The following is a 25,698-nucleotide window of genomic DNA, read 5'->3' as shown; positions in this document are numbered from 1 at the left end:
CTCTGTGTTTCTCGCGGGAGCAGGGCCTGTGGGCTCCAGGGTCCAGGTGACAACCTTCAGAAGCCTCCCTTGTGGCCCATGTCCCTCCCCAGGCCCGGTGCTCAGCTCCCTCATGAGGCCTCCTCGGCCCAGCCAGGGCACTGCCTGGGGAACTACTTCCTAATGAGGGCCCGAGGCTCCATCAAGGACGGTCTTGACCTCGGTCCCCACACCAGTCTCCGCTGCTCGGCCACGTGCTTCAAATCCAAGTCCTCGGTCCACCAAGCCCCCAGGCTGCCCTCTGCTCAGAAGGACCTTGAGGGAGTAGGAAGCATTTTCCCAGGAGGGGAGAACAGAGGGCCAGGGATGAAGATCCCAGGACACAGAGTCGTCTATGAGCCTGTGGGACACTTGGGACACTGTCTACGCAGCCCAGTTTAGGAGGAGGAAGCTGAGTCCTTTTGTGCTGTAGCCCCATCCACACTTCCTAGCTCCACGGGCCCAAGGTGGTGGACACAGGATCCCAGGCCACGTCGTCCCCTAGTTCCTGGCAATCCCCCCGGACACCGTGGGGAGCCCCTGACCCTCAGCCGGCATGTCCTCCTCCCCATGCTGTGGGTCCCGGGCTATTGCCAGGAATCCTGATGTCCCTGCCCCATGGCCCAACTGCCTCCAACCTTTCTCTTCTTTCCCCCGTATGACCACCCCCTCCCAGTGTGGAAGCCCCTCCGATCCCCAGCTGGGCAGTCAGTGTCAGCGTGTGTGTATGTTTCTGTGCGTGTGAGCCTTTCTGGAGATGCCCAGAGGTCACAGCCTCACACGGGTGGGGTGGATAGGGAAGCCCGAGCATCTCAGGGGCTCTCATTCCCATGGGGAATGCCATGTGGGGATAGAGGCTTGCCTAGGACTGGAGACCAGCCCTGCTCCTTGGACCCTGCACACCTCGCATGTCCTGGGCCAGTCCTTGCCTCTCCTGCCCTCAGTGTCCCCACTGTCCCTGAGGATCAGATGGGGAAGTGCACCAGCATTTTCCTGCACCTGGCAAGCTGCGGTGACCCCGACTCCTTACCTGGCATCCGAGCCCCATGAGAACTGGTCCCGATGCCCTCCCCAGTGTGTTCCCCTCCCCCTCCCTAGTGTTTTCCTCCCCCAGGGGGCCCACCATCCCCGGCCCCTCAGAGCCCCCTGCTACCACTGCCTCACTTCATGGCTCTTCTTGTTCCCCGAGCGCAGAAGTCACCTAAGGCTGTGAGTGGTCCAGGGAAGCCTGGTCAGCATGATGCCGGGCGCCCGGCCTGGCAAAAGGAGGGGTCCTGGACACAGCTGCAGTGGGGGGGTGGCCTGGGATGCCAGTTGAGGTAGAAATTGCCTGGAAGCCTCATCTACTCTTGTCTGTAGTTGCTTATCTACCCAACAACCCAGACCTTGACAGTGGCCCTGTGGATGGCTGGTGTCCACAACAGGTAGAAGATTCCTCTGGGTAACTAGAAAAAGAGATCAAAGTCAACCTTTAAAATATTAGATCGAAAGAAATTATAACGATATAGGAAACAGACGAGCCCTCGAGAAAATCGGTGAAAACAACATTCTTTCTTCTAGAGATTTACAAAATTGACAGAATAGACAAAAACTGAATAATTTCGCGCCAAGAAATTGGCTGAGAGGAAACGTCTCAATTCTGAGACACACACAAACTACCAGAACTGACTCCAGAAGAAATGGAAACCGTGAGCAGACCTGGAATAAGTGCAGAGACTGAGGCGGTACCAAGAGCTTTCCAACAAAGCCAACCCCAGAGCCTGACGCTCTCACTGGTGGTTTGTCCTACACGGTTCAAGAAGGAGCCATTGTTGCAGGATGAGCTTTGACAAAATCTACAACCTTTCGTGACAAGTGCTGCCGATGAAATAGAAATAGGAGATTGCATTATGACAAAGGGTATTGAGGAAAAAACTCACATGTGTGTCATTCTCAGTGGTTAAACACTGACCGTTTCCCCCTTATGATGGTGAAGAAGGGAAGGATGCCCTCTTCCAACACCTCATTTCAACAGCGTAATGGAAGTTTGGTCAGAGCTACTACACAAGATGGATAATTTAAAGTTCTCGAATGGACAAGAAGAAGGAGAATACGTGTATATATTCCATGACCTCACGGGCACAATATCATGGAATAAAAACAGTCTGTGTGAGATTATAATACTTTCACCAAGCAATGGGCACAGAAGTCCAACACCTATGGATCAATGGAATCCAACTGGGAATCAATGAATAAATCCGTACGGGTACGGTCACTTGTTTATGAACATGGGTACCAAGACCGTTCCGTGCGGTAAAAACGGAGTATTCGCAAACGGTGTTGGGAAACCAGATTCCACACAGAAAAGCGTGAACTCAGAACATTACCCGACACCACGGAAAACAATGATCTCCAGGGGCACCTGGGTGGTTCAGTCAGTGAGTGGGTCATCCAACGTCAGCCCAGGTCATACCTCACAGTTCAGGAGTTTGAGCCTTGTAGCTGGCTCGTTGCCATCATCGTGGACCCCGCTTCGGAGCCTCTGTCCTCCCCCCCACCGCCGCTTGCCCACTCATGCGATCTCTCTCTCAAATATAAGGAAAACATTTTCTCAAGGGCAAAAATGTTAACGCCCCAGAAATCAATAAAGAGCACTTAGAGGGGGATCTTCATTCCCTTGGGTTTGGCAGTCGTGTCTCTAATGTAGCACCAGAGGCAAGGCAACCAAGGAGAAAAGAGACACACGGGACTTCATCATTGCCAAAACGTCTTGTGAGTGACTGACAATCTCAAAGGAATGTAAAGAAAACCCAAAGAATGGTAGGAAATATTGGCGCACCATAAATCTGATAAGGGTATTGCATCTGGAATATACAAAGAAAGGGAAATGCACCCCGACACCGCACCACCACAGTAACACGCCTTCCCACACCCACAAGGAGGGGCTCTACTGAATACACCGACAACACACCTGTTGGGGAGGATTTCGAGAACTCGGAACCCGCTTACGTAGCTGGGAGATGAAAAATGGTGGAGCCTCTGTAGCAGAACGTTTGGCACGTTCTCGAAGAGTTAGGCGTACGGGTAACATTTCACCCAAGTTCTCTATGGTATAACCAGAAGGATCGAGTTCAGGTGCTCTAACGAAAGCCTGTACGTAAATATTCATAGCAGCCCCATTCACAACAACCCTTTATTCGTTCGGGCACAAAGGACTGAAGTGTGGATACGGGCTACAGTGTGAGGAACTCGGTGTTTGTTTCTTCAGAGAGAGAGAACGTACACACAGTGTGAGGGGCAGAGGGAGAGGGAGAGAGAATCTGAAGCGGGGTCCACGCCCAGCACAGAGCCCGTCTCTGGGTTCCACCTCGTGACCCTGAGATCATGACCTGAGCGGCAGTCAAGAGTCTGATGTGTAAGCAACTGAGCCTCCCAGGCGCCCCCGACGTAGGTGAACTAGAAAACGTTATACTGAGTGGCAGAAACCAGACACAAAATACCACACGCTGTAGGATCCCGCCCGTGTGAAAAACTCATAATGATAAGTCAAGAAATAGTGACGGGAGCCACGTCGCTGGTTGCCGGGGAGCACGGGGGGTCGGCAAGAGCGAGCGCCTGACCCCTCGGCGGGGACTGGTTTTCTGCTTGGGGTGATGCGGATGTTCTGGAACTAGATAGTGGTGATGGCGCCCGGCAGAGGAAGCGTAGTTAAGGTCAGGGACTTGTACCATGTTAAATGTTTAAAGGAGAAAGTCGAGGGGCACCTGGGTGGCTCAGTCGGTGAAACGTCTGACCTCGGCTCAGATCATGACCTCACGGTTCGTGAGTTCGAGCCCCGGGTCGGGCTCTGTGCTGACAGCGTGGAGCCTGGAGCCTGTTTCAGATTCTGTGTCTCCCTCCCTCTCTGCCCCTCCCCCGCTCGCACTCTGTGTCTCTCTCGGTCTCAAAAATAGACGTTTAAAAACTTAAAGTGAGAAAGTCGACTTTATATTACATTTAAGACATAAATACACGTACTCGTGAAAAGAAACAAACCAAGAAAAAAGAAAGAATGCCTTCCCGGGTGAGGACGGGAAGACTCCGGTTCTGGAGCTGGCACTGGCCGTGTCTCGTAAGCGGTGCCGAGGCAGGCGGGAGCCGGGTCTGGCTCTGGAGCTGGTTCTGGCGGGGGTCTCGCCGTGTCGAGGGTACCGGCTCCGCGTCAGGAGGGGATGCGAGGGCGAATGCGGGGCCGGCCCTAGTCTGGGCCTTTCGCCGGCTCTGTCTCCGCGAACGTGCCGGAGCGGGTCACGCCCCTGGAGCTGGGAGCCCAGCCGACACCGGGGCGGGTGACAGAGCGTCTCTGTCTCTGGAGTCTCTGGGCAGTGAGCTGGGACCTGTGCGGGGACAGCGGGCACCTGAGCAGAGTCAGCTGGTTCCTGCTTCTGCTCCAGACACCGTTCCTGCCCCCGCCCTTGTTCCCGCATGGATGCCGGCCACAATTCAAGGGCCCGAAGGCCTTTGAGGGGTGTTAATTGTATTTCTAATTGTTGCTCCAATCCCAGTCTCCGACCCCCCACCAGAATGACTCTTCCTCTTCTCCCTCATCCTTTCTCTCCTCTACTTTTTAGGTGGTACTTTATTTGCTTATGGTTTGTTTAAAATCCACATTAATCTTCAATAAAAATTTTATTTATTTTACGTTATGCAATGCCTGAGCACTGGGCACGCTCACGACGCTATGAACCACACCACAGAATATTGTTGCAGAATATCTCAGTCCCCAAGGGTCACCTTGTACCCAGAGCCCTCACTCCCCATTCGTGCCCCCGCCTGGTCCTGGGAACCCCCAGTCTGCTTTCTCTCCATGCTCTGTTACCTACTTTGGAGGTTTCCTTCAGGTAGAATCTCGCCAGAGATACCTTTGGGTCTGCACCGACTTTTCACACGGGACAGATTCATTTTTGTACTTTGTGGTCGTTTGAAATAGACTTTTTTTGTTTGATATTGAAATCACATTGGATTAAGGATTAGGTGGGATAAAGAGGCCCCTTTGGTGACAATGGGCATGGTCTCGGGGTGGAGACCCCTGTGCGTGCTGTGACACCACAGCCTGAAGCCAGACAGGACACGGCTGGTCCTCCCGTGGCCCAAACAGAAACCGGGAGATGCAGAAGGCCGGACGGTCACACCACAGAGGGGAGAGCATCTCTCACGACCCAGGGCCAGAACGGTTCACAGGCCTCTGGGCCAAATAATGTGCCAAAGCCAGTGCGTTCCCCGGGATGGAGGCCAGACCCGTCCCAGTGCAAGGGGAGGCGACCCCCGTGGGAGCAGGCGTCAGAGATTCGGGACTTCTCGGGGTGGGATCGGGTAAGTGAGACCCAAGGGAGGCAGCACTGGTCACCTTTAGACGGGCAGGTTTCTGGTCTAGGGACCGGCAGCCCAGGTGACAACGTGAGGAAGCAGAAGCCCCAGCCGATCCACAGCGAGGAGTCCTCGTCCTGCAGGGGACCGGCTGGCCCGATACTGAGAGAGCCCCCAGCGCCCGGAGTCGGCCCTTCCCCAGCCCCAGGTGGGGCCCCAGGCAGGTTGGTCAGCTCTGCTCCACTTATTCCATGGGTAGGGGCCCTCGGCGGGTTGTGGGGTTTCCCAGGAAAGGGACCGCGAGCCACAAGACGCCAAGATGCACGCCTGCGGGTAGGACAATCCAAAGTCAAGGAGATGGGCTTCCTGACCCAGGTCATCTTACTAGTGACCCAAGCTGTGCTATTAGCCTCAGTGTCCCCACATGTGACATGGGGATGTAACGGGCCTTGTAGATGGGTTGTCGCATTCCCTGAGAGATGAGGTGGAATCTCCAGCAGGCTCATCCTGGGCTGGAGAGACGGCCTTGCACTTTGGAGAAGGCTGGGAGAGATGAAGGTCCAGCCTCCCTCATCCACTGTGGGGGTTGGGGCCGCCTTGCCGTTCAGGCTCCACACGCTGCGACCTGGGGCAGGTGGTCTGGACCTTCTGGACTCGTGCTTCCTTGCAGGGACATGTGCAGAGGCCTCCCTCCCAGACTCGCCAGAGGGGACACAGCGCAGGAAGATTCAGACCCTGCAAAAGAAGATGCCACCCGGGGGACCCCGTTGGGTCGTGCTCACTGAGGAGTCATGGTGCTCAGCACACAGCAGGGACCTGAGTTCCCCGCTGAATTAGGGAAGGATGAAGGGAAGGAGGGAGGGAGGGAAACCATAGAAGCGGGGTCCACACCAGGTCAGGTCAGAGGTCCGGTCAGAGGGCATCAAACTCGGGCCCTGGAAGGAGGCCGGGACATGACCTTCTGTCCCTCCAGCACTGACCTTCCTCCACGTGGGACCTGTTGACCTCCTGGATCGTCTCCACCTCCTCCGCAAACAAAACTGAGTGTTCCCAGAGGGGGGACAGCAGGCATGGGCCAAAGAGGGGCTCCCGGAATCCTGTGCCCTGGGGGACTCTGGGACAGCCTTCCAGGTGGCCCTTTATGTCCTGCAGGGCACACAGGCCCCTCCGAACATGCCCTCGTTCACATGTGGGTCTGGGCCCCTTGCCCCACCCTCAGCTCCTCTGCCGGATGCAGGAGGAGCCCTCTCCTCTCCCTGGGTCTGCTCCTGGGGTCCCGGCCTGCTGGACTCAGAAGAGCTTGCAGATTTGCTCCCCATGACCAGCGTGAGATCAGGGACAGGATGGGGGCTGTGGGTCGAGGCCAGGCCTTAGCGAGTGCGGGACGATGGGTTTTGGTAAAAGAATGACCCGCAGGTTCAGCTGGACTCCCGTAGACTGAGCCACCAGACTGCATACCCACTGGTCCCCCCTGAGCGCACAGGACAACACGGAACAGAGGAGCAGAGACCCGGAGGGACAGGCTTGGCCCAGCGCTCACCTGCCCTTACGGTTTCAAACCTCACCTATATGGGGGCGGGCGTATGCTGTCGCGACGGTACCTGAGGCAGAAGCCCTGTGTGGCAAACACAGGACAGAGCTGCTCAGGGTGACACCGGCATGAGGCGTGGACTCCCCGAACGTCCACGGCCCCCTAGAGGCCCAACCCCCAATCCCAGAAGCACAGCTTGACGAGCCCATCAGGAACCCATCGCTTCTTTTTATAGCAGGCAACACTGAGGTTTTGTCCAAGGTCACCCAGAACGTCGAGGGCAGAGCCCGTGGCAAGAGGCCTGAGACCTGGCATCTGTCCACAGAGACACGTCTCCTGTTGTCGCCCGGTCCCGGTACCGAGGCCCCGCGGGGGCTGACATGGATGTCTGGGTCTACCCTGAGCTTTCCAGAGCCGTCTGCTGGGCTCCCGGGAAAACGCTGGCCCTTGCTCCAGACCGAAGGTTCTGCCCTCCGGTAAGAAAAGGGAGGTGCATGCACTCACTGGGCTAGAGGCTCTGTCTCCACCTGCCCTTGGAGATTAATGTCTGGGGAGCCCTGTCTTTCTGCTCCTTCCAGGGTTCTAAGACATGCTCGACCACGTAGCCCCTCCTTCCTGGGAGACATTCCCGGGCCTCCTCCGGGATCTCAGGCGGAGGTCAAAGCAAGGGATCGAGCGCGAGGATCTGGGCGTTAGGGAGGTTGAGGATGGAGTTTGGAGGCCAGGGCTCCCGGTCCAGCTTGGCCGCTAACCAGAAAAGGATCCCTAGCCATTCCCCCGGGGGTGCCGCCCATCCCCTTGGTGACGTCAACCCCTCTCCTGGAGTTACCAGTGGGGAGACCGACCACCATGAAGTTCTTCCTCATCTGCCCGGATGAGTCGAGACCACGTTCACGGACAAATCGAGGGGCGTGTTTCCCTACACACCCATTTGACAGATGGGAAATCTAAGGACAGGCCAAGGGAACGGAGGCTTGCTTCTCGGGGTAACTCGAGCATAGCCCCTTCACCGCGGGCCTCACTTGGCTTGGTCCTAAGGTGCTGAATGAGCCCGCTGATCCCCGCGAGACCACACGGCTGTCACCAGAATTCCTCAGTGAACCCCTCCCTGCTCCAGTCAGCTCCATGCGAGCAGGAACCAGGTTGGCTCATTGCTCTAAGTCCAAGTCCCCAGAACCTTCCCGCAATGTAGTGGACGTTTACCTTCTCTCGAATAACCAGGTGAATTGATATGCGTAAGGTGCTGTCATTGACAGAAACCGCTTCTGTCCTTGTTCCTTTGTGGGTGCGTCCATGCCTGCCCTCAGCACCCTGTCTGTTCCCCGCTGTGTGCACGCACCTGGATCCCAAAAGCGAGCCCCGGACCCACCCAGGAGGTGGTGCGGCCTCTCACCCGCAGCCAGCAAGGGGTGCGCCGTCCCCATGGCCCTCCTCACCCTAAGAAGACACGTAAGCCATATTCACCAAGGTTTTTAACCAGGGTACACACACACACACACACACACACACACACACATAGAGCGAAGGGTGGGGGCCCTGGAGGACCCGCACACGTATGTCTCCTGCACCTCCCTCCGCCCCTGTGCTTTTGTGGGTTTGCTCTGTTTCTCTCGGATCCTCCTCCCGGCTCCCTTGAAGGTGTCAGGTCTCTGCCCGAGTCCCTGGGTCACCCACCCACCTCTCCTCTTAGGAAGACGTGCAAATGCACACCCTGCATTTCCTCCCATCTCCCTCTCGCCTCCCAGATTTCGGTCGTCAGATTTGGGGGTCGAGAACACCCCTTGTGTCTTCCCTCACCTGTCCTTCCACCCAGCACTTCCCAGGCCAACCTCTAGGCGGTCCTCGGGCTGGATTCGTCTCCTGGGAGGTGGGGGTCAGGGGACTGAGGGCAGACGGTGCCGGTGGGGGCAGGAGAGGGCCGTGGCCCACAGGCCGAGTGCCGGCTTGTCTGCCAGGGCCCCCGGGCTGGGTGAGCCCCGCCGGCTCTCCTCTTTCTTCGCGGGAGGCATCCTTGTCCTGAACGGGCAACAGGGAACCTCAGTGAAGAGACCACTTTGCTTTGAGACGAGGGGCGGAGTGGCAAGGGCTGCAGAGGACGTTGGCCTTGGATGGGGAAAGCGAGGCCCGCCACGCACCGCTGTCCCGTTCAGGTCCCCTCTGGCACCTGGGTGCACCTGCAGCCTGAGGGGCTGGTTCCCGGCAGGCTGGCCGCGTCCCCTGGAGCCCCCGGTCCCTCCTCTCTGCCTGAGGACTCTCTCCCAGAGACGGGAGCCATCACACCTTTCTCTGGGGACCTCTGCTTCCTCACCTTGTCACCTGGTGTCCGGTCCCCAGACCAGAAACCTGCCCGTCTGAAGAGACCACCTCTGCCTCCCTCGGGTCTCACTTGCCCGATTCTCTCCCCAGGACGCCCATATCTCTGACGCCTGCCCCCGTGGGGGCCGCCTACCTTGGACCGCAACTGGTCTGGCCTCCATCCCAGGGAATGCACTGGCTGTGGTGCATTATTTGGCCCAGAGGCCTGTGAACCTTTCTGGCCCTGGGTCGTGAGGGATGCTCTCCCCTCTGTGGTGTGACCGTCCAGCCTTCTGCATCTCCCAGTTTGTGATTGGGCCACGGGAGGACCGGCTGTGTCCTGGCTGGCATCAGACTGTGGCGTCAGAGCATGCATAGGGGTCTCTATCTCTGACACGTGCCCTCTTTCACTGACACAGCCTCTTGTATCCTCGTGACATCCCCTCCCCTCCCCGGTGGAAGGCCCGTGTGACCGGTTCTGAGGGAGAGAATATAACGATGGGTGTCGATTCCAAGGTGGTTCATGAAAGCCTGTGGTTTCTCCTGGTTCCTTTTCTCCCAGGTCCATTCTCTGTGTCTGTGTCAGTGTGTGTGTCTGTTTGTGTCTCTCTCTGACGAAGCAAGAGCAGATAATATGAGCTGCCCCAGGAGGCCCAGTGCCAAGAACCTACAGAGGGTCCGGGCCTGGAAACAGAAATCCTGAGACCCCGCAGGCCCAGCCGAATCCTGCCAAGAGCACATGCTCGGTCACAGTCTTGGAGGTGGACCCTGCCCCAGTCGAGCCTCAGCTGAGGCTGCAGCCCAGGCCTCCTGGGTGATGGTGGGGCTGAGGCGCCTAGCCGAGCCGAGCCGGGAGACTGGTACAGAAAGTGTGAGGTGGTGCAAGTAAGGTGAATGTGTCCCCCAGCACCGAAAACAGCCCATCCTCCAGGCTGGGGGCTGGGCCCGCCCTCCTCCCTCCCGAGCTCTCTCCGGCCACACTGGCCCCTCCTCAGCTCCTCTCCGGACAAACGCTCTGTGCCTCTGAGTCTCTGCAGCTTTGCTCGTCCCCGCAGCACACTGCTTGTAGACGTGTGTGGGACTGGCTCCTCTTGTCCTTCTGGGTCCCAGCATCAGGGCCACCCTGGAGGCCTGTGAGACCCCCACACACAGGGGCCCCTGGCCGCCCTCCTTCACCCTGCTTCATTTCCCGACAGTGTTGGTCTTTCCTTTCACACGGACTCACTCTTGTGCGTTGATGCACCTTCCCCTCTGGGCTGTGAGCTCCTGGAGGGCTGGGACCTTATGGGAACTTTGACTCCACCCCCTGGCAAACAGCCCCTGCTCAGGGTGAGAGGCACAGGAGCTGAATGCGTCCAGAGAGGATCTCAGAGTCCCTACCTGCCTCTGAGCAGCTCATGCTGTGGACATGCAGACTAATAGGAACAGGTACATGTTGGGTTGGGGGCAGGGGACGCCCAGCTTGACCCATGAGCAACCCTCCCCGCTCCAGAGGCTTCACTGAGCACAGTGGACACAGCCTGCCCCCTGGTGGTCAGCACCGACATGACAACCCCAGGCTTCGAAACCAGAAAACAAAACACACACCTTTGTTTGGGTGTAGTCAAGGCAGCAGCCCTCCCTGGCCCTAGGGGGGCACAGGGGCAGGAACTGCGGGCTCCAGGTGCGATGTGAGGACTTCAGAAGCCTCCCTTGCCCCCGTCCCACCTCTCCCGTCCCGGTGCCCCGTTCATTCCTAAGGCTTCCTCACCCTAGCCAGGCACTACCTCTGGAAGCCCTTCCTAATGAGGCCCCGGGGCTCCAACAAGGAGGGTCTTGACTTCGTTCCCCACCTCATTGTCCGCAGCTCGGCCACATGCTGCCCACCCAGGTCCTCGTTCCACCAAGCACTCAGGCTGCTCTGCGCTCAGAAGGACTTTGAGGGAGGAGAAAGCATTTTCCCAGGACCAGGAGCATCTTGGGACAGGGGTGGAGGTCCAGGGCCAGCAGACAAGCCTGTGGGAACCCTTGGGACACCACGTCTATGCAGCCCAATTTACACAGGAGTAAGCTGAGGCCTGTCCCGTAGCCCCCTCCCAGTAGAGGGGTGTCTCCTCTAGCTCCAGGCTGGTGGTGGTCACAGGACCCCAGACCCCATCTTCTCTGGGTGCCCCGGGAACGTTCCAGCCCAGGTAGCCTCCTGGGTACCCTGGAGACCCCCTGTCCATCAGGCTGGCACGTCCTCCCACCCCACGTATGAGCCCTGGTCGTGCTGCCAGCCCACTGGGAACCCCTGCCCCGTGGCAGAGCTGCCTCCAGTCCCCTTCTCCTTGCCCCGGTGTCACCTCCCCCCTCCAGGGTGTACTCCCCTTGAGCCGCTGCCGGGTGGTCAGTGTGTGTGTGTGTGTCTGTGAGTGTGTGTGTGTGTGTGTGTCTGTGTGTGTGTGCTTGCCTGTACGGTCTGGGGACATCCAGATATAACAGCCCCACCTCGTATGGCGTTGATACGGATCCGACGAGATCTCAGGGGTCTCATTCCCAGGGCGAACCCCAGGGGAGGACTGAGTTTGGCCTAGGAGGGAGACCCCAAAGCTTGTAATCTGCCCACCTCACGTATTCTGGACCGGTCCCAGGCCTCAGTCTCCCACCTGGCCCTCAGTTTGGGCCTGGAGTGATGTCAGTGTGGACAGGGCCCAGGCTCTACTCCTGGGTGGAGGGACAGGAGATGTGCCAGGCACACAGTCCTCCCTAGCAAAGGGCAGTACGGTCTCGTGTCCTCGGCCTGGCACGGCTGTGTGCCCTCCCCGGGGGGCTCCGTGCCGCTGATCCCGTGTGCGCCCTGCCTCCAGACCGCTGCTCTGTAACCCCAAATCCTGTGACCCCTCGGATCAGCCTCACCCCAGCCAGTGGGCTGCAGACTTGAGGGCCGGGTGGGTTGGACACACGGGTACACGAGGGTCTCCGAATGTACCTATACCGTCCCAGCTGTCACAGACCCCACGCTCCCCCCCAGGGTCCAGCTGGGTGCACGGCCGGGGCAGGGGGCCTGGAGGAGACGGTGGACACCAAGTACGGGCAAGGAGAGGATCGGCCTGTCCCCTCCCGCCTCCCCCTCCTTCTCTCCACCTCCTCCCACGGTCTTCCTGCCAGGATCTGGGACACAAGGGGCAGCCTGTCCCTGGCTGCAGCCCTGGCCGGGTCAGAGGGGTGGGAGGGAGCCCAGGAAGGAGGGGGCACATCGTGGGGACGTCTGAGTGTTGGGGGTGGTTAGAGTTGCCAGGGACCTCCCGGGGTGCTCACTGACTTCACCCCTTCTTATACATGAACTGCGGCCCCGGGATCAAGGGCACTCAGCTCTGAGTGACCAAGTCCAGCCCTGAACGGGAACGAGGGACTCAGTCTTCACCCTCATGGAGCCCTGCCCTGACCATCACAGGTCTTGTCCTGGGTTGGGGCTCCCCCAGCCAGGTGACCCCCGTCCCTACGGCTCACCTTCCTGTGATGGGAGTCACAGACCCCATTTTCAACAAAGAAAATGAGGCTCTGACACCCACCACGTGAGCTTGTGCGTCACAGGGCTGGGACATGGCCCTATTGTGGGTTTGTCCCCCGGAGAATCCGATCCAAAGCCTGAGCTCGCACGGGAGCCTGAGGAGGCTCCATCCCTGGAGATGAGGACGTCCTGGGTGGGGGCCATGTGAGGGGCGGTGGCGGCAGGGGCCTCTGAGGGGGATCCTTCTACGGATCCTTGCCAACACTTCTTAATATCTATCTTTTTAATGACAGCCATCCTGGTGGATATGAACTTGTATCTCATTGTGGCCTTGATTGGATTTCCATCCTGAAGAACGATGTGGAACATTGTTGGTCACTTGCTTATCGTTTGTCGAGAAATGTCTCCTCAGCTTCATTTCCCATTTAAAAAAATTTTTTTTAATGTTTATTTATTATTGAGAGAGACCGAGACAGAATGTGAGTGGGTTAGGGGCACAGAGAGAGGGAGACACAGAAGCAGAAGCAGGCTCCAGGCTCTGAGCGGTCAGCACAGAGCCCGACGCGGGGCTCGAACTCACGAGCTGTGAGATCATGACCTGAGCCGAAGTCGGAAGCTCAACCGACTGAGCCACCCAGGCGCCCCTGCATTTCCCATTTTTAAACTGGATGCGTAGTTTCTTCCTATTGAGTTGTAAGACTTAATATGCATTCCACATGCAAGTCTCTTAGGATATATGTCCTTAGCCGATTCATTGTCCCGTTCAGTAGGGTGCCTTCTAGCCTTCGTGATGCTGTCTTTCAGTACACCTACTTGTAGTGTTTCTTTTTGAGAGAGAGAGAGAAAGACAGAGTGCAAGTGGGGGAGGGGCAGAGAGAGAGGGAGACAGGGAATCCGAAGCAGCTCCAGCTCTGAGCCATCAGCACAGAGTCCGATGCAGGGCTTGAACCCACGAACTGTGAGATCATGAGCTGAGATCAAGTCGACCGCTTAACTGACTGGGCCCCCGGGCGGCCCTGATTTTGTTTCACTGACGCGTGGCATTCAGTCAGTTCCGTATATACCTCGATGATTGGGTAGCTGTGTGTATGGCCGTGATCACACAGCAGGTCCTGTTAACGTCCATCTGCACATGTAGGTGCACATGTTTTCTTGTTACAGAGACTTTTCAGATTTACCCCTTGGTAGTTTCCACACGTGCAATGCAGTATTAACTATAGTGACCACGCTGCACATCACGTCCCTAGACTTATTTATTTTATCACCGGCAGATTGTACCTTTCGACCACCTTCCCCAGTTCGCTCTTCCCTCAGCCCCTGCCTCTGGCAACCATCAGTGTGATCTCTCGATCTGTGAGTTCTTTGAGCTCTGTTTTTAAGATCCCACTTACAAAGGAGATATGATACTTGTTTTTCTCTGTCGGACTTATTTCACTTAGCATCATATCCTCGTCTGTGTTGTCACAAACGGGTTTCCTCCTTGTTTATGACTGACTAGTATTCTATGATACGTACGTTTCTGTGTGTGCACACTCCCACATCCTCTTTATCCATCCATCCATCGTGGACGCTTGGGTGCCTTCCACGTCTTGACTCTGTAAGTAATGTTGGGGGCGAGGGTAGGATATTTTTTGGCGTGAGTGTTTTGTTTTCTTCCTATAAATACCCGAAAGTGGAATTGCTGGGTTACATGGTGTTTCTATTTTCGATGTCTTGAGGAGCTTCCATGCTGCTTTCCGCATCGGCTGCACCAGTTTACTGTCTCGTACAATTTCTTTCTTGGTACTGTGCTTTATCCTGCAGCCTTGCTGAACTATTTTATTACTTCCGGAAGCTTTTCTGTGTATTCTGTACGATTTCCTGTATACCCAGTCACGTTGTTTGCAAGTAGAGATGGCTTTCCTTCATTCCCTCCAACCTAGATGTCTATTATCCCCCTTTCTTGCCTCTTCGACACGTCTGAGACCTCCAGGACAGGGTGGGCTGCAGCCGGGGCTTGGGCCTCGTCCATGACTTCAGGGCCAAGGCTTCCAGTCTTTCTTCCTTTCCCGGTGATGGGAGCTGTGGCTTGTTCGCAGGTGGCCTGTAGGAGGGCTCAGGAAGTTCCCTTCTGTTTCCACTTTGAGCGTTCGTATCACGAAATGGTCTTGGATTCTGTCAAGGGTTTTCTGTACTAACTGCCGATCAGATTATACAGCAGATTGAAAGCCACAAAGTTGTGTCGCTTTCCCTCTTCTTCTGTCTTTCTCCCTCACACAAACACACAGAACTTCTCTGGAAGCTCATCAGATCCGGATGGGAGCTCTTGGGTCCTGGTTAGCCTCGTTCGGGCCGCTGTGTGCCTGGGGGTGGGCCCGTTCAGAGGACACGCCCCACAAGGGACAACTAGAAATCAAAATAGTAATGATAATCTTCCAGGTGGTGGCTGCCTCTGGCATGCGTATGCCATGATTTCCTCTTCTCTGTCCCGCTGTAGAGTGAGAATTTTTACCACTAATGGAGACGACTGTACGGGAAACAGAGCATATCAATCATGTGTCCTAACGGGTAATGACCAGGAGGCAAAATCCCCTGCTCACCCGAGACGCATGTCAGAGGGAATACAGCATCTTCTGTACTGACTTCCTTTGTGGAAGTCCACGTTCCGAAAAGACCGTTTCTGGCTTGTTTCCTGAGGCCTCGCATCGGGAAGCCCGCTATTCTCTTCCAGGAGTCTGGGTGCTGACGGTGTTCCTGGCCGGTCTCACGAGCGGCAGTTCTGAGCCCACACTGTGGCTTCTTCCAGGTAAGAGGGCTTGGGGGGTCACCTGTGTCCTCAGCCAGGAAAGCATCAGCCTCGCACTTCTCGGCATTCCCAGGAGGTGCCCGCAGAGCCCAGTACGCAGCACGAGGCCTGGACCGGGGAGGCACTTTGCACGCTACGTGGCGCTCGGTCTCTGAGGCCTGCAAGTGACAGAGACTCTTAAAGTGGGAACGGGAAGGCAGTTTAGTGCTGTGGTAGTTGAGGTTCTCCAGGTTAAGCTCCCAATAAAGAGAGAGAGAGAGAGTCATCCTCCCTCCTAACGTAGCACAGCTGTCCCACATACAGTTCAAACCATACAAATCCTCTTCCCGAGGAGGATGCTGAGCTCTCAGGGGACGTCCACGTTTGTCATTGATATCCTGTGACTTACTTCCTATCATGTGAAGTGAGCCGTTATTAATGCATCTTATGTTACACGATAAGAAGACAAGGAAGGGAAGAAAAGAGAGGTATTTGATATTCACGCATATGGTCTACAGGTGAGGAAGACGCCCTGGTGTGGATCCTCGGGCTGGGGCTTCTCTGTGTGGTGCTGGAACGTTTTCTGGTTTTGCAACGGCACGTGGGAAGGCGCTCCTGTGGCCAATTTTCGTTCTCCTGCTGGACCAGTGCCGACCACGGTGCCGGCTCGACCCCCGGCTCCAAAGCCTTCAGGGCCAGCTCTTGCCCCAGCTCTGGTACCGAATCCGGAGTTAGACCCATCTCCGGCACAAGCCCAGCAGCAGATAGAGCGGCAGGTATGGAGCGCGGGCCGGCTCTCTCACCTGATCCAGTGTCAAGTCCAGAGCCGTTGTTCTAACATCAGCTCACGTGAGAGCCCCGGAACCACAGCCAGCTCCAACACCGGCTCCAGGACCAGCAGAAGGGCTGGAACCAGCACAGGCATCCGCGGTATCACCGGCTGCAGAGACAGAGGCAGCTCTGTCGTCAACCAACTTGCCAGGTCCGGCACCAGCCAGCTCTGGAGTCTGGGTTGGACCGACGTACATTCCAGAGCAACGGACAAGGCAGGAGTGAACTAGACCTGGTCCTCATCGCTTCCAGCAGCATGACTAGAGCTACAGGCATCTCTAGGGCTGGAACCGTCTCCAGAGCCAGCGTCAGCACCGGAAGTGGCCTCAGCGCCAGATCCCACCCTAGAGCCAGCTGTGGCAGCTGCTCAAGAGCTTGAGAGACCTGCAGAGCCAGCCAGCGCCCGCCAAAGCTCCAGACCCAGAGTCGTTCTGAGCCCCGGCCTCTGCGTCTGAGCCACTGCCACAGCCGGTTCTGTCACCAGCTCAGAACTAGAGCCAGAACCGGCTCCAGAGCCTGAGGTCAAGCCACTTCCCAGCTCGAGTCAACTCCAGGCCCGGCACTGATTCAACTGCCGAGATCGAGGCCGCTCCAGCTTTAGCTCCGGTGCCAGGTCCAAGATCAGGGTCGGTGTTCTCCCACCAGCCAACGCTGGCTCGATGCCGGCTGTAGTGCTGCCTCCAGAGACAGCGGCCGCTCTCTCATGAACTCCTGTGTCAGTCCCGTTGGTCGCTCCAGTGCCCACGTTAGAGTGAGAAGCTGCTCGAGCCCCATGTAGAGCCAGTGAAGGGTTGCAAGGAAGACCCAGCTCCAGCATCGGCTCCAGCATTGGCCCCAGCATCGGCTCCAGAACTAGAGCAGGGCCGAGTTCAGAGCCAGAGCCTGCGACAGCAGCAGTTCTCATACCGGGTCCGGAGCAGAACCCTGCAAGTGCCAGTTGCTGCGCCAGCTCCAGAGCGAAAGCTGCCTTGGGCACCGGTGGTAGATGCAGAGCCGATGCCACCTCCGGACAAAGAACCAGCTCCGGCACCGACATCCCAGCCACGTCCTGCTCTGGCACCGGCTCCATCACCGCCTCCTGTGCCCGAGCCCGTGTCTGCTCCAGCGCCGGCTCTGGTGTCGGCGTCCACCCGGACACCGGTTCCGCAGGTGGAGCCAACGCCGGGGCTCCGACCAGCTCCCCCACCGGTTTCCCCACCCGCCGGAGGGCCAGATCCAGGACCGGCGATGCAAGCAGGGCCCCCGGCACCGGGTCCAGCATATCAGCGGCGACGAGAGCCAGCTCCAAAGCCAGAGCAGCTCCAGCACCATGGACAACTCCCGCAGCTGTTCTGGGATTGGATCCCCTGGGACTCTGGCACCAGCTGTGTCGCTCACACTGGCTGCACAGCCAGCTGCAGTTCCAGGGCCAAAGCTGAAGCCACTTCAGCACCCACTCAGGAGCCAGAGCCAGAGCCAGAGTCTACAGCAGAAGCTCTAGCTTCAGCTCCAGAGCTATATCCGGCTGCAGAAGCAGGTCTGGGTCCTCTCTGGAGGTGCCTGCCGCTCTAGCACCTTCCCTAGAGCTGGAGCCAGGTCCAGCACCGCCTCTTGCCCCAGCTGCAGACATGGGGCCAGCTCCAGCTTCAGCCCTGGGGCCAGTTCCGGGATTAGAGCCCCCGTTCGAGCCAGAGCAGCTCCAGCACCAGCTGTGGAACTACCCATATGAATGTCCACGCCTTCCTCAACCGCCACCATCGTGGGGGCCGGTATGGGGCTGGGGTCAGGACGGTCCTTGCTGGGCCGGTCACCCTAGGTACCCAGGTCACTCCACTCAGAGCTCTCCTGCCCGATCCCTCCTGGAGATCATAGTCCCGGGGCTCTGCACTCCCGTTTGCACAAGCAAGGCTCTCAGTGGCCCAGGAGACTGTGGGGGCTGAAAGCCAAGGCTTGTACCTGACAAATGATATAAAATTTGACCCAGAAACTCCACTTGACGGCTTGTGTCCTGAAAAAGGAGAGATTTATGGACATGGTTGATCCCTTGAGGAAGCTGGGAGTGAAAACTCAGAAACGGCCCATGTTCCAGGGCCTGGGCATTTGGAAATTCTGATGTGGGGACACAGGATGCAGAGGAAGACACTTGAGTGGCCAGCACCCAGCCCCAGGGAAAGCTGGTTCGGGAAGAGCACACACCCCACGCCCGCCTCACCCCACACGCTGCACCAGAGTTTCTCCGCTGGTCCTGGTATGAGCCCTGCTGGGGGAGGGTCCGCGCCTAAGGCCGTGGATGGGGGCTGTGCTCTGTTTTCTCAGAGAGGGGTGCCGGTCACACTTCTCGCTGGGGATCTGATGGGGCCTCTGCTTCCTCACGTTGTCACCTGGGCTGCCGGTCCCCAGACCAGAAACCTGCCCGTCTGAAGGTGACCACCGCTGCCTCCCTTTGGTTTCACTTGCCCGAGTCCCTCCCCGGGACGACCCGCATCTCTGACGCCTGCTCCCATGGACTGGGACGTGTCTGGTCTCCATCTTCCTGCAGACTCACTCCCATCGTGTTGTTTTATCTCAGGATGGTTTACCCCCAGCCCAAGGTGCTAACACCCTCGTCACTAACTTGCTGAACACCCCCCAAACTCACCATGTACATTAAAAGGCGGTTTCACTGAAAACTCGGCGGGAACTTGCTTCGGCAGCTTCTGAGTCTGAATTTGGAGCCCACCAATTATTCTCCGTCCTTTCTCTCTCCACCAAAGAATGCCCAAGGGGCGCCTCCTCCTTCCCGGAGGACGGCCCCCGCCCCTCGCTGGCAAATCCCAGCTCCCACGCTGAGGTCCAGCAGGGTCCAGTGTTCGCTAAGGGCTGCGAGTGATTTGCACGAGTCTGAGTTGTGATTTCCATGCCATTTGTTTCTTGCACATGTGAAGGCCTTCTGGAAGGAGGGTCAGCCCTGTGGGTCCCTGATGGGGTACAGGCTGGGTGGGTGGGGTGGGGTCCCGGGTGGGGGTGGTGATGCACCAGGGCCCTCCGTGTGTTCACTGTCATGCTACTGACACCGGGTGGCTCTCTTGTGCCGCAGTAGGAAAGATGTCCTTGTCCTCACCCCTTGGCTGGCCCCCATTATCTGGGAAGGGACCTTCAACATTGACATCCTGAATGAGCGGTTCCGGCTCCGGAACACCACCATCGGACTAACGGTGTTTGCGATCAAAAAGTAAGTAGGTGACGGGGCGCCTGGGTGACCCATTCTGTTCAGCGTCCGACTTCAGCTCAGGTCAGAATCTCGCGGTCCATGAGTTCGAGCCCGACCACATCGGGCTCTGTGCCGACAGTTCAGAGCCTGGAGCCTGCTTGGGATTCGGTGTCTCCGTCTATCTCTCTGCCCCTCGTCTGCTCATGCTCTGTCTCTCTCTGTGTCTCAAAAATGAATAAACATTAAAAAAAAAAGTAAGTAGATGAGATGACAGAGGGTGGGGACCGGGATGCAGGAGAGACCGAGGACATCAGGTCTGGCTGTGTGTTCAGCACACGGCTGGTGGGGACCCAGCCTGTCCTCCTAGGGGTTAATGTGAAAGTCCACGTGTTCAGCAGTCTTCCCGGGCTCAGTGAGCGGACACCACCTGGCTCTCTTTCCAAAGGCTGCACGTCACCCAGGAAGGCAGCTCCAGACCCACCAATGATCCTAGGTTGCTCTCCTGCTGAGTCAAGGAAGCAGCAGAGCACCCCAACCTCCAGGCGGCAGGGGAACCCTCCTCCAGCCGCAGAAGCAGAAGGGAGTAAGCTGTGTGCTTCCTTGGACGCGTAGGAAGCCAGTGCCTGTGGAGCTGGGCTCCTGTGTGCTCCCGTATAGGGTGACGGTCATGGAGGGGGGACAGCCAGGTCAGGCACAGCACTCGGTGCCAGACCCCAGGCTCCTGTGAGGGAGCTGAGCAGTGAGGCCCTGGGACTCCAGGGACAGGTGACTTCCGCTGAATGAGCTGGGCAGCCACAGGTAAGTGGCATGGTCTCTCTGAGCCTCTGGAAAGTGGGGCTGACGACAGCATCCTCTCTCGGGATCGCAATGGGGGAAGTGAAAGCTCGTAGGTGCTGGGCCCACCTGTGGACAGGTGGGGCTTCCTCCCTCCGCAGAGCTCACCCGAGACCCCAGAGGATGGCCCTGAGGCCTTTGCAACCCCTATCCCAGGTCTTGGCCCCAAGTGCAGGGAGTAAGAAGGACACAGGGTCGCCTCAGAATCCTACTCCAGTCCCTGGACACAAGTGGCTGAAATCACCAACCAGAAGCTTCACTGCCCAGGGTCCTCGGCCAGCGCCAGTAGCTCTGACGCAGAACTGCCTGCTGCGCGTGCGCTGGCTGTCCGCGTGTGTCCCCTCTGGGCTCCGAGTGCAGTCCCCAGAGGGTGGGCAGGTGGAGGGCATGTCCTCAGACGAAACCAGACTCCCCGAGTCGAGCTGTGACCCCACGATCACATCGGCTGGGTCTGGACTTGCCCCTGGTGACCTGACTGGTGGCTGGGCAGGCGTGTGTGTGTGTGTGTGTGTGCAAGTCCCCTATTGACACGGAGTGCCCACCTTCCCTGTGGGAGGGCTTTCTGGGCCAGGAAGTAGCCTTAGGGCCTGCTCAAAAAACTGTCACCGAGCAGCTCACCGCACTTGCCCGATGACGGGGGAGCTGCTGTGTGCAGGGTGGGGAGCAGCGAGCCCCCTTGAAGAGGGACCAGCCATGGGAGGTGGTAGGAGAAGACTTCCAACCTCTTGGGGTTGGGGAGATACAGACCTGGATCCGGAAGCTTACACGCTCGGGTTCAGTGCTGGGGCCCGAGCAAGTCCCCTTTTCCTCCAGGGGCCCTCTTTCGCCTCCCCTGGCCACATGCAGGGCCTGAGTCCTGATCTGGGGATATGGGGGGGTGCCGCCTTCTCGGAATACCCTCCATTGACTGAGGGCCCAGTAGCCTTCAAGGGAGAGCCCTGCAGGGGCAAACACAGTCCTGGGGGGCCAGGGACCGACCACTGAGGCAAGAGGAACAGGTGGCCGGCCCTGCAGGTTCTGTGAAGTCTGCGAGGCCACGTTGACCAGAGCTGTGCCCGAAGGGTCTCGACTCCCTCACAGCAGGTGGGAACCTGCAGGGGAATTGCCTGGGGCGGGTCCTGCGGGTAGAGGGGGTCTGCCAGGGGAGCTCGGCATGGGGGTGCGCTGCTGGCTCCAGCATGCTGACTCGTGGCTGCATGGGTTTCCAGCCTCCTCCGCCTCAGGCTCCTTCCCTTTGTAAGATGGGGCGCTGATGGTCCCCCATCCCCCGGGGCAGAGGGTAGGGAGGCGCCGCCGGCAGACTCGCCCAGGATAGGACAGGACAGTGGCTGTTCCTTAAGCAGCCCAGGGTCTGCCTCCTCGTAAGGCGCACAGGTCCATGGCCCCCGTCTTTGGGCTCCTGCCGCCAGCCTCTGGCTACGACCCTCCTCCCGCCCTGTCCCCTGTCCCTGTAGATATGTGGCCTTCCTGGAGCTGTTCCTGCAGACGGTGGAGAAGCACTTCATGGTGGGACACAGGGTCACCTACCCCGTGTTCACCGACCGGCCGGGGGATGTGCCCCGCGTGCCCCTCGGGGAAGGGAGGCAGGTGGTGGTCCTGGAGGTCCGGAGCTCTCGCGCTGGCAGGACGTGTCCGTGCACCGCATGGAGATGATCCGCAACTTCTCCCGCCGGCGCTTCCTCCGCGAGGTGGACTATCTGGTGTGCGCGGACGTGGACATGAGGTTCCGGGAACACATGGGCGTGGAGATCCTGTCCCCGCTCTTCGGCACCCTGCACCCCGGCTTCTACGGGGCGGCCCGCGAGGCCTTCACCTACGAGCGCCGGCCGCAGTCCCAGGCGCACGTCCACAGGGACGAGGGCGAGTTTTAGTAACCGGGAGGCTTTTTTGGGGGGTCGGTGGCCGAGGTTCTGCGGCTCACGTCGGCCTGTCACCAGGCCATGGTGGTCAACCGGGCCCACGGCATCGAGGCCGTGTGGCACGACGAGAGCCACCTGAACAGGTACCTGCTGGACCACAAGCCCACCAAGGTGCTGTCCCCCGAGTACCTGTGGGACGAACAACTGCTGGGCTGGCCCGCCGTCGTGAAGAAGCTGAGGTATGTGACTGTGCCCAAGACTCACCGGGTCATCCGGGACTGATGACGGGCTGGCCTAGTTTCCGTCAGGGGTGCCACCCTGACCCCAGCCATCAGAGCGGATGAGCTGTCGCCGCTCCCTTTCTCTGTCTGGTCGCAGGACATCGCCGAGGCCCGGCGCCGCCCGCATCGGGCACGGGCACAGTTAGGCCTGACCAGGGGCCTGCCGGGGAGTGCGGCTCCAGCAAGACCCCTTGCTCTTCGGGTTCCTGGTCAGAGTTGAAATGTCGCTTGCAGCCGCAGGCAGGACTTGAAGGTGAGGCCGGATCAGGACCCCCTTGGCTGGTGCCCGACTTCCCGGCAGCCTGAGGCACAGCCCGCCGCCCGCTGGGGCAGGACAGTCCCCCCACCCCCTGGCCTCCCTCAGTCACTGCGGTGTTGTGGGTGTCGCGCTTGCCCTGTCACTGCCACTAAAATGTTTCTGGCGGATGACGGGAATTGCAGGTTGTCCCGCAAACCTGCCTTGTGCGCATCCTCGAAGCCCCGGCCAGGGTGAGTGCTGCAGTTTCTCCGCCTTGCGTCTCCCTTCTCACATCAAGGACAGGGCGGTCCGCGTTGCCACTGCTATAGGTACATTCACTGTTGTGCAACTGTCCCCTCCGTCCATCTTCACGACTTTTTCGTCACCCGAAACTCTGTGTCTGCCCACTATACCGTAACCCTCCCACACCCGTCCCCCTCCCCAGGCCCGGCACCCACTGCTCCTCCCACCCCCCTGGATCTGACTGTTCCCTGTCCGTCATGAGCGGGGTCCTCCAATATCAGTCCTTTAGGGACTGGCTTATTTCACATAGCACAGTGGCCTCAAGGTCTGTCCCCGTGAGCCTGGACCTGACCCACCTTTCCCCCAGAGGAGTTGCTCAGCTCTGTCTTGTCTAATCTGAGCCTCCTCAGTCCCCTGTGCTCCCCTCATCTTCCTCCTCAGCCTGAGGACCCCGGGGCCCCATCCCTTAGGCCTCACCGATCCCACCCCATCTGAACCGAACTGTTCAGTCCAGATGCCAGACACACACCCCTGGGGGCCTCGGGCCTCCCCTGCCCACCCGTCTGTGTCAGGTATCTGCTCCTCCCGAAGGTGTCCCCATGTCAGGAGAGAAACACCAGGTCCAGACCCTTGGTGTCATCTGTGACTTCTTGCTGGCCACCAACTCTCCCAGTGGTGAGGTGGCTACCGGAGGGCACTAAATGTTCAAAACATTTCAAGGCATATGTTAGTCTCAGCTGCCTAAGGCAATGGCTGAACCGAGCAGAACGACTGGAAGAAAGGCCGAGTGGTGAGAAGCTTTAGGGAATAAGGACCTAGAACCTCTGGCCCATTATTCCTGAGCCTCTGGGATGCTTGCGTGCATGGGCTGGGTGCATGTTCAGGAAAGACCTGAGAAGGACCCTGGCTCTCCCCTCTGGTGACTGTCAGACTCTGCAATTAGGAAGTAAAGGTCAAGGCAGAGTTGTAAACAGCCTGGGTGGTGTGGAAGGTGTATCCTGATCTTTGCAGACCATCTCCTCCCCATCTGTAAAGACTGGAGGTTGTTTTCTTCTTTGGGGGGGGGGGCGGTGGTTCCGCGTGTTTAAGGAAATGTCTGCCCAATGAGCACTACATTCACAGAACAAACACTTTGGTGACCACACACGACAAGGAATACAGATTTTACACAATTAGTTCAGAAAAGTCACTACAGTAGCAACTACTGCGAGCTGTGCCAGGAAACCCTGGAGGGGAAGACTGATATTTGAGTTGTACATTATACTATTCAAAATGTCAATTCTCAACAAAAAACATTTAAAAATATTTTAATGTTTATTTGAGAGACAGAGAGACAGAGACAGAGACAGAGCACATGTATGGAGAGGCAGAGAGAGGGAGACACAGAATCCGAAGCAGGCTCCAGGCTCCAGCTGTCAGCACAGAGCCCGATGTGGGGCCCAAACGCACAAACCATGAGATCATGACCTGAGCTGAAGTCAGACGCTTAACCGACTGAGCCACCCAGATGCCTCCCCCAAAACACTTTTTTAAAAAAGTTTATTTATTTATTTTGAGAGAGAGAGAGAATGAATGGGGGGGGCAGAGAGAGAGGGGGACAGAGGATCCTACGTGGGCTCTGTGCTGACGGCAGAGAGCCTGATGCGGGGCCAAAACTCACAAATCATGAGATCGTGACCTGAGCTGAAGTCGGATGCTTAACCAACTGAGCCCCCCGGGCAGCCCAACTAAAAAACACTTTTGAGGTGTGCAAAGAAACAGGAACATGGACCCCGTAGACTGTTGAAAACAAAGCAATTGACAGAAACCGTTCCTGAGGAAGCTCATGCATTAGACTCTCTAGACTTACTTAAAACAAACTATTTGAAATATGCACAAATACCTAAAGGAAACCACGAGAACAGTATCCCCCAGGGAGAAGATAACAACGGTGAATGCATTAGGAAGTGTCCCCTCCTGTCTTTTTGAGGAATTTGGGGACAAGTCGTGTTAATTCTTTGTCAGATGGTTGGTAGAATTAACCAGCAGTGAATCCTGGCACTGAGATTTTCTTTGTTGGGAGGGTTTTGATTCCTGATTCAATCTCTTACTATAGGTCTATTCAGATTTATTATTTATTCTTGAGTTGCTTTTGGTAGTGTTTTTAGTTCTAGGAATTTATCGTTTTTTTTTTTTTTAAGAGCGAGAGAGAGAGAGAGAGATGGAGAAGTGGGGCTCACTGGAACTTGTGTTTTACCTGAAGTGGGGATTGAGCTCACCTGATGTGGGACTTGAACACACAAATTGTGAGATCATGACCTGAGCCGAAGTCAGTCTTAATGAATGAGCCACCCAGGCACCCAGAAATTTACCCGTTTTATCTAGGCTGTCTGATGTGCTGGTGGAAAACTCTTTGTGGTATCATCTTTTTTAAAAATTTTTTTTTCAACGTTTATTTATTTTTGGGACAGAGAGAGACAGAGCCTGAACGGGGGAGGGGCAGAGAGAGAGGGAGACACAGAATCGGAAGCAGGATCCAGGCTCGGAGCTGTTAGTACAGAGCCTGATGCGGGGCTCGAACTCACAAGCTGCGAGATCATGACAGGTGCCCCCCCCCCTTGTGAAGTTTTATTCCTTTCCTAGGATTTTACATGAGGACAATCTAGGACAATGGTCATGGGTGCTTGAGGTGGACAGTGAAGGTCGGGTCGATCGCTGTCTTGGGATGAATCCTGCGGGGTCTTGCTGACGTCAGGGACGTCCGTCCCTGTTGCTTGAGGGTTAGTTTGGCTGCCCTCAGGGTCTTTGGCTGGCGTTACGAGATGAGCTGGGAGGAAGGACCCGATCGGTCAGGAAGCA

At 57.5% G+C, this 25,698-nt stretch overlaps 1 pseudogene; it reads left to right on the top strand.

Annotated features, from left to right (window-relative positions):
* The first annotated feature begins 18,785 nt into the window (after nt 1-18,785).
* On the top strand, nt 18,786-22,380 carry LOC125150701 (histo-blood group ABO system transferase-like; annotated as a pseudogene).
* The last annotated feature ends 3,318 nt before the right edge of the window (nt 22,381-25,698 follow it).

Source organism: Prionailurus viverrinus, chromosome D4, assembly GCF_022837055.1.
Source record: "Prionailurus viverrinus isolate Anna chromosome D4, UM_Priviv_1.0, whole genome shotgun sequence".
NCBI lineage: Eukaryota > Metazoa > Chordata > Mammalia > Carnivora > Felidae > Prionailurus > Prionailurus viverrinus.
Note: the sequence above shows the minus strand (reverse complement) of the source record. Positions and strands in the feature narration are given on the sequence as shown.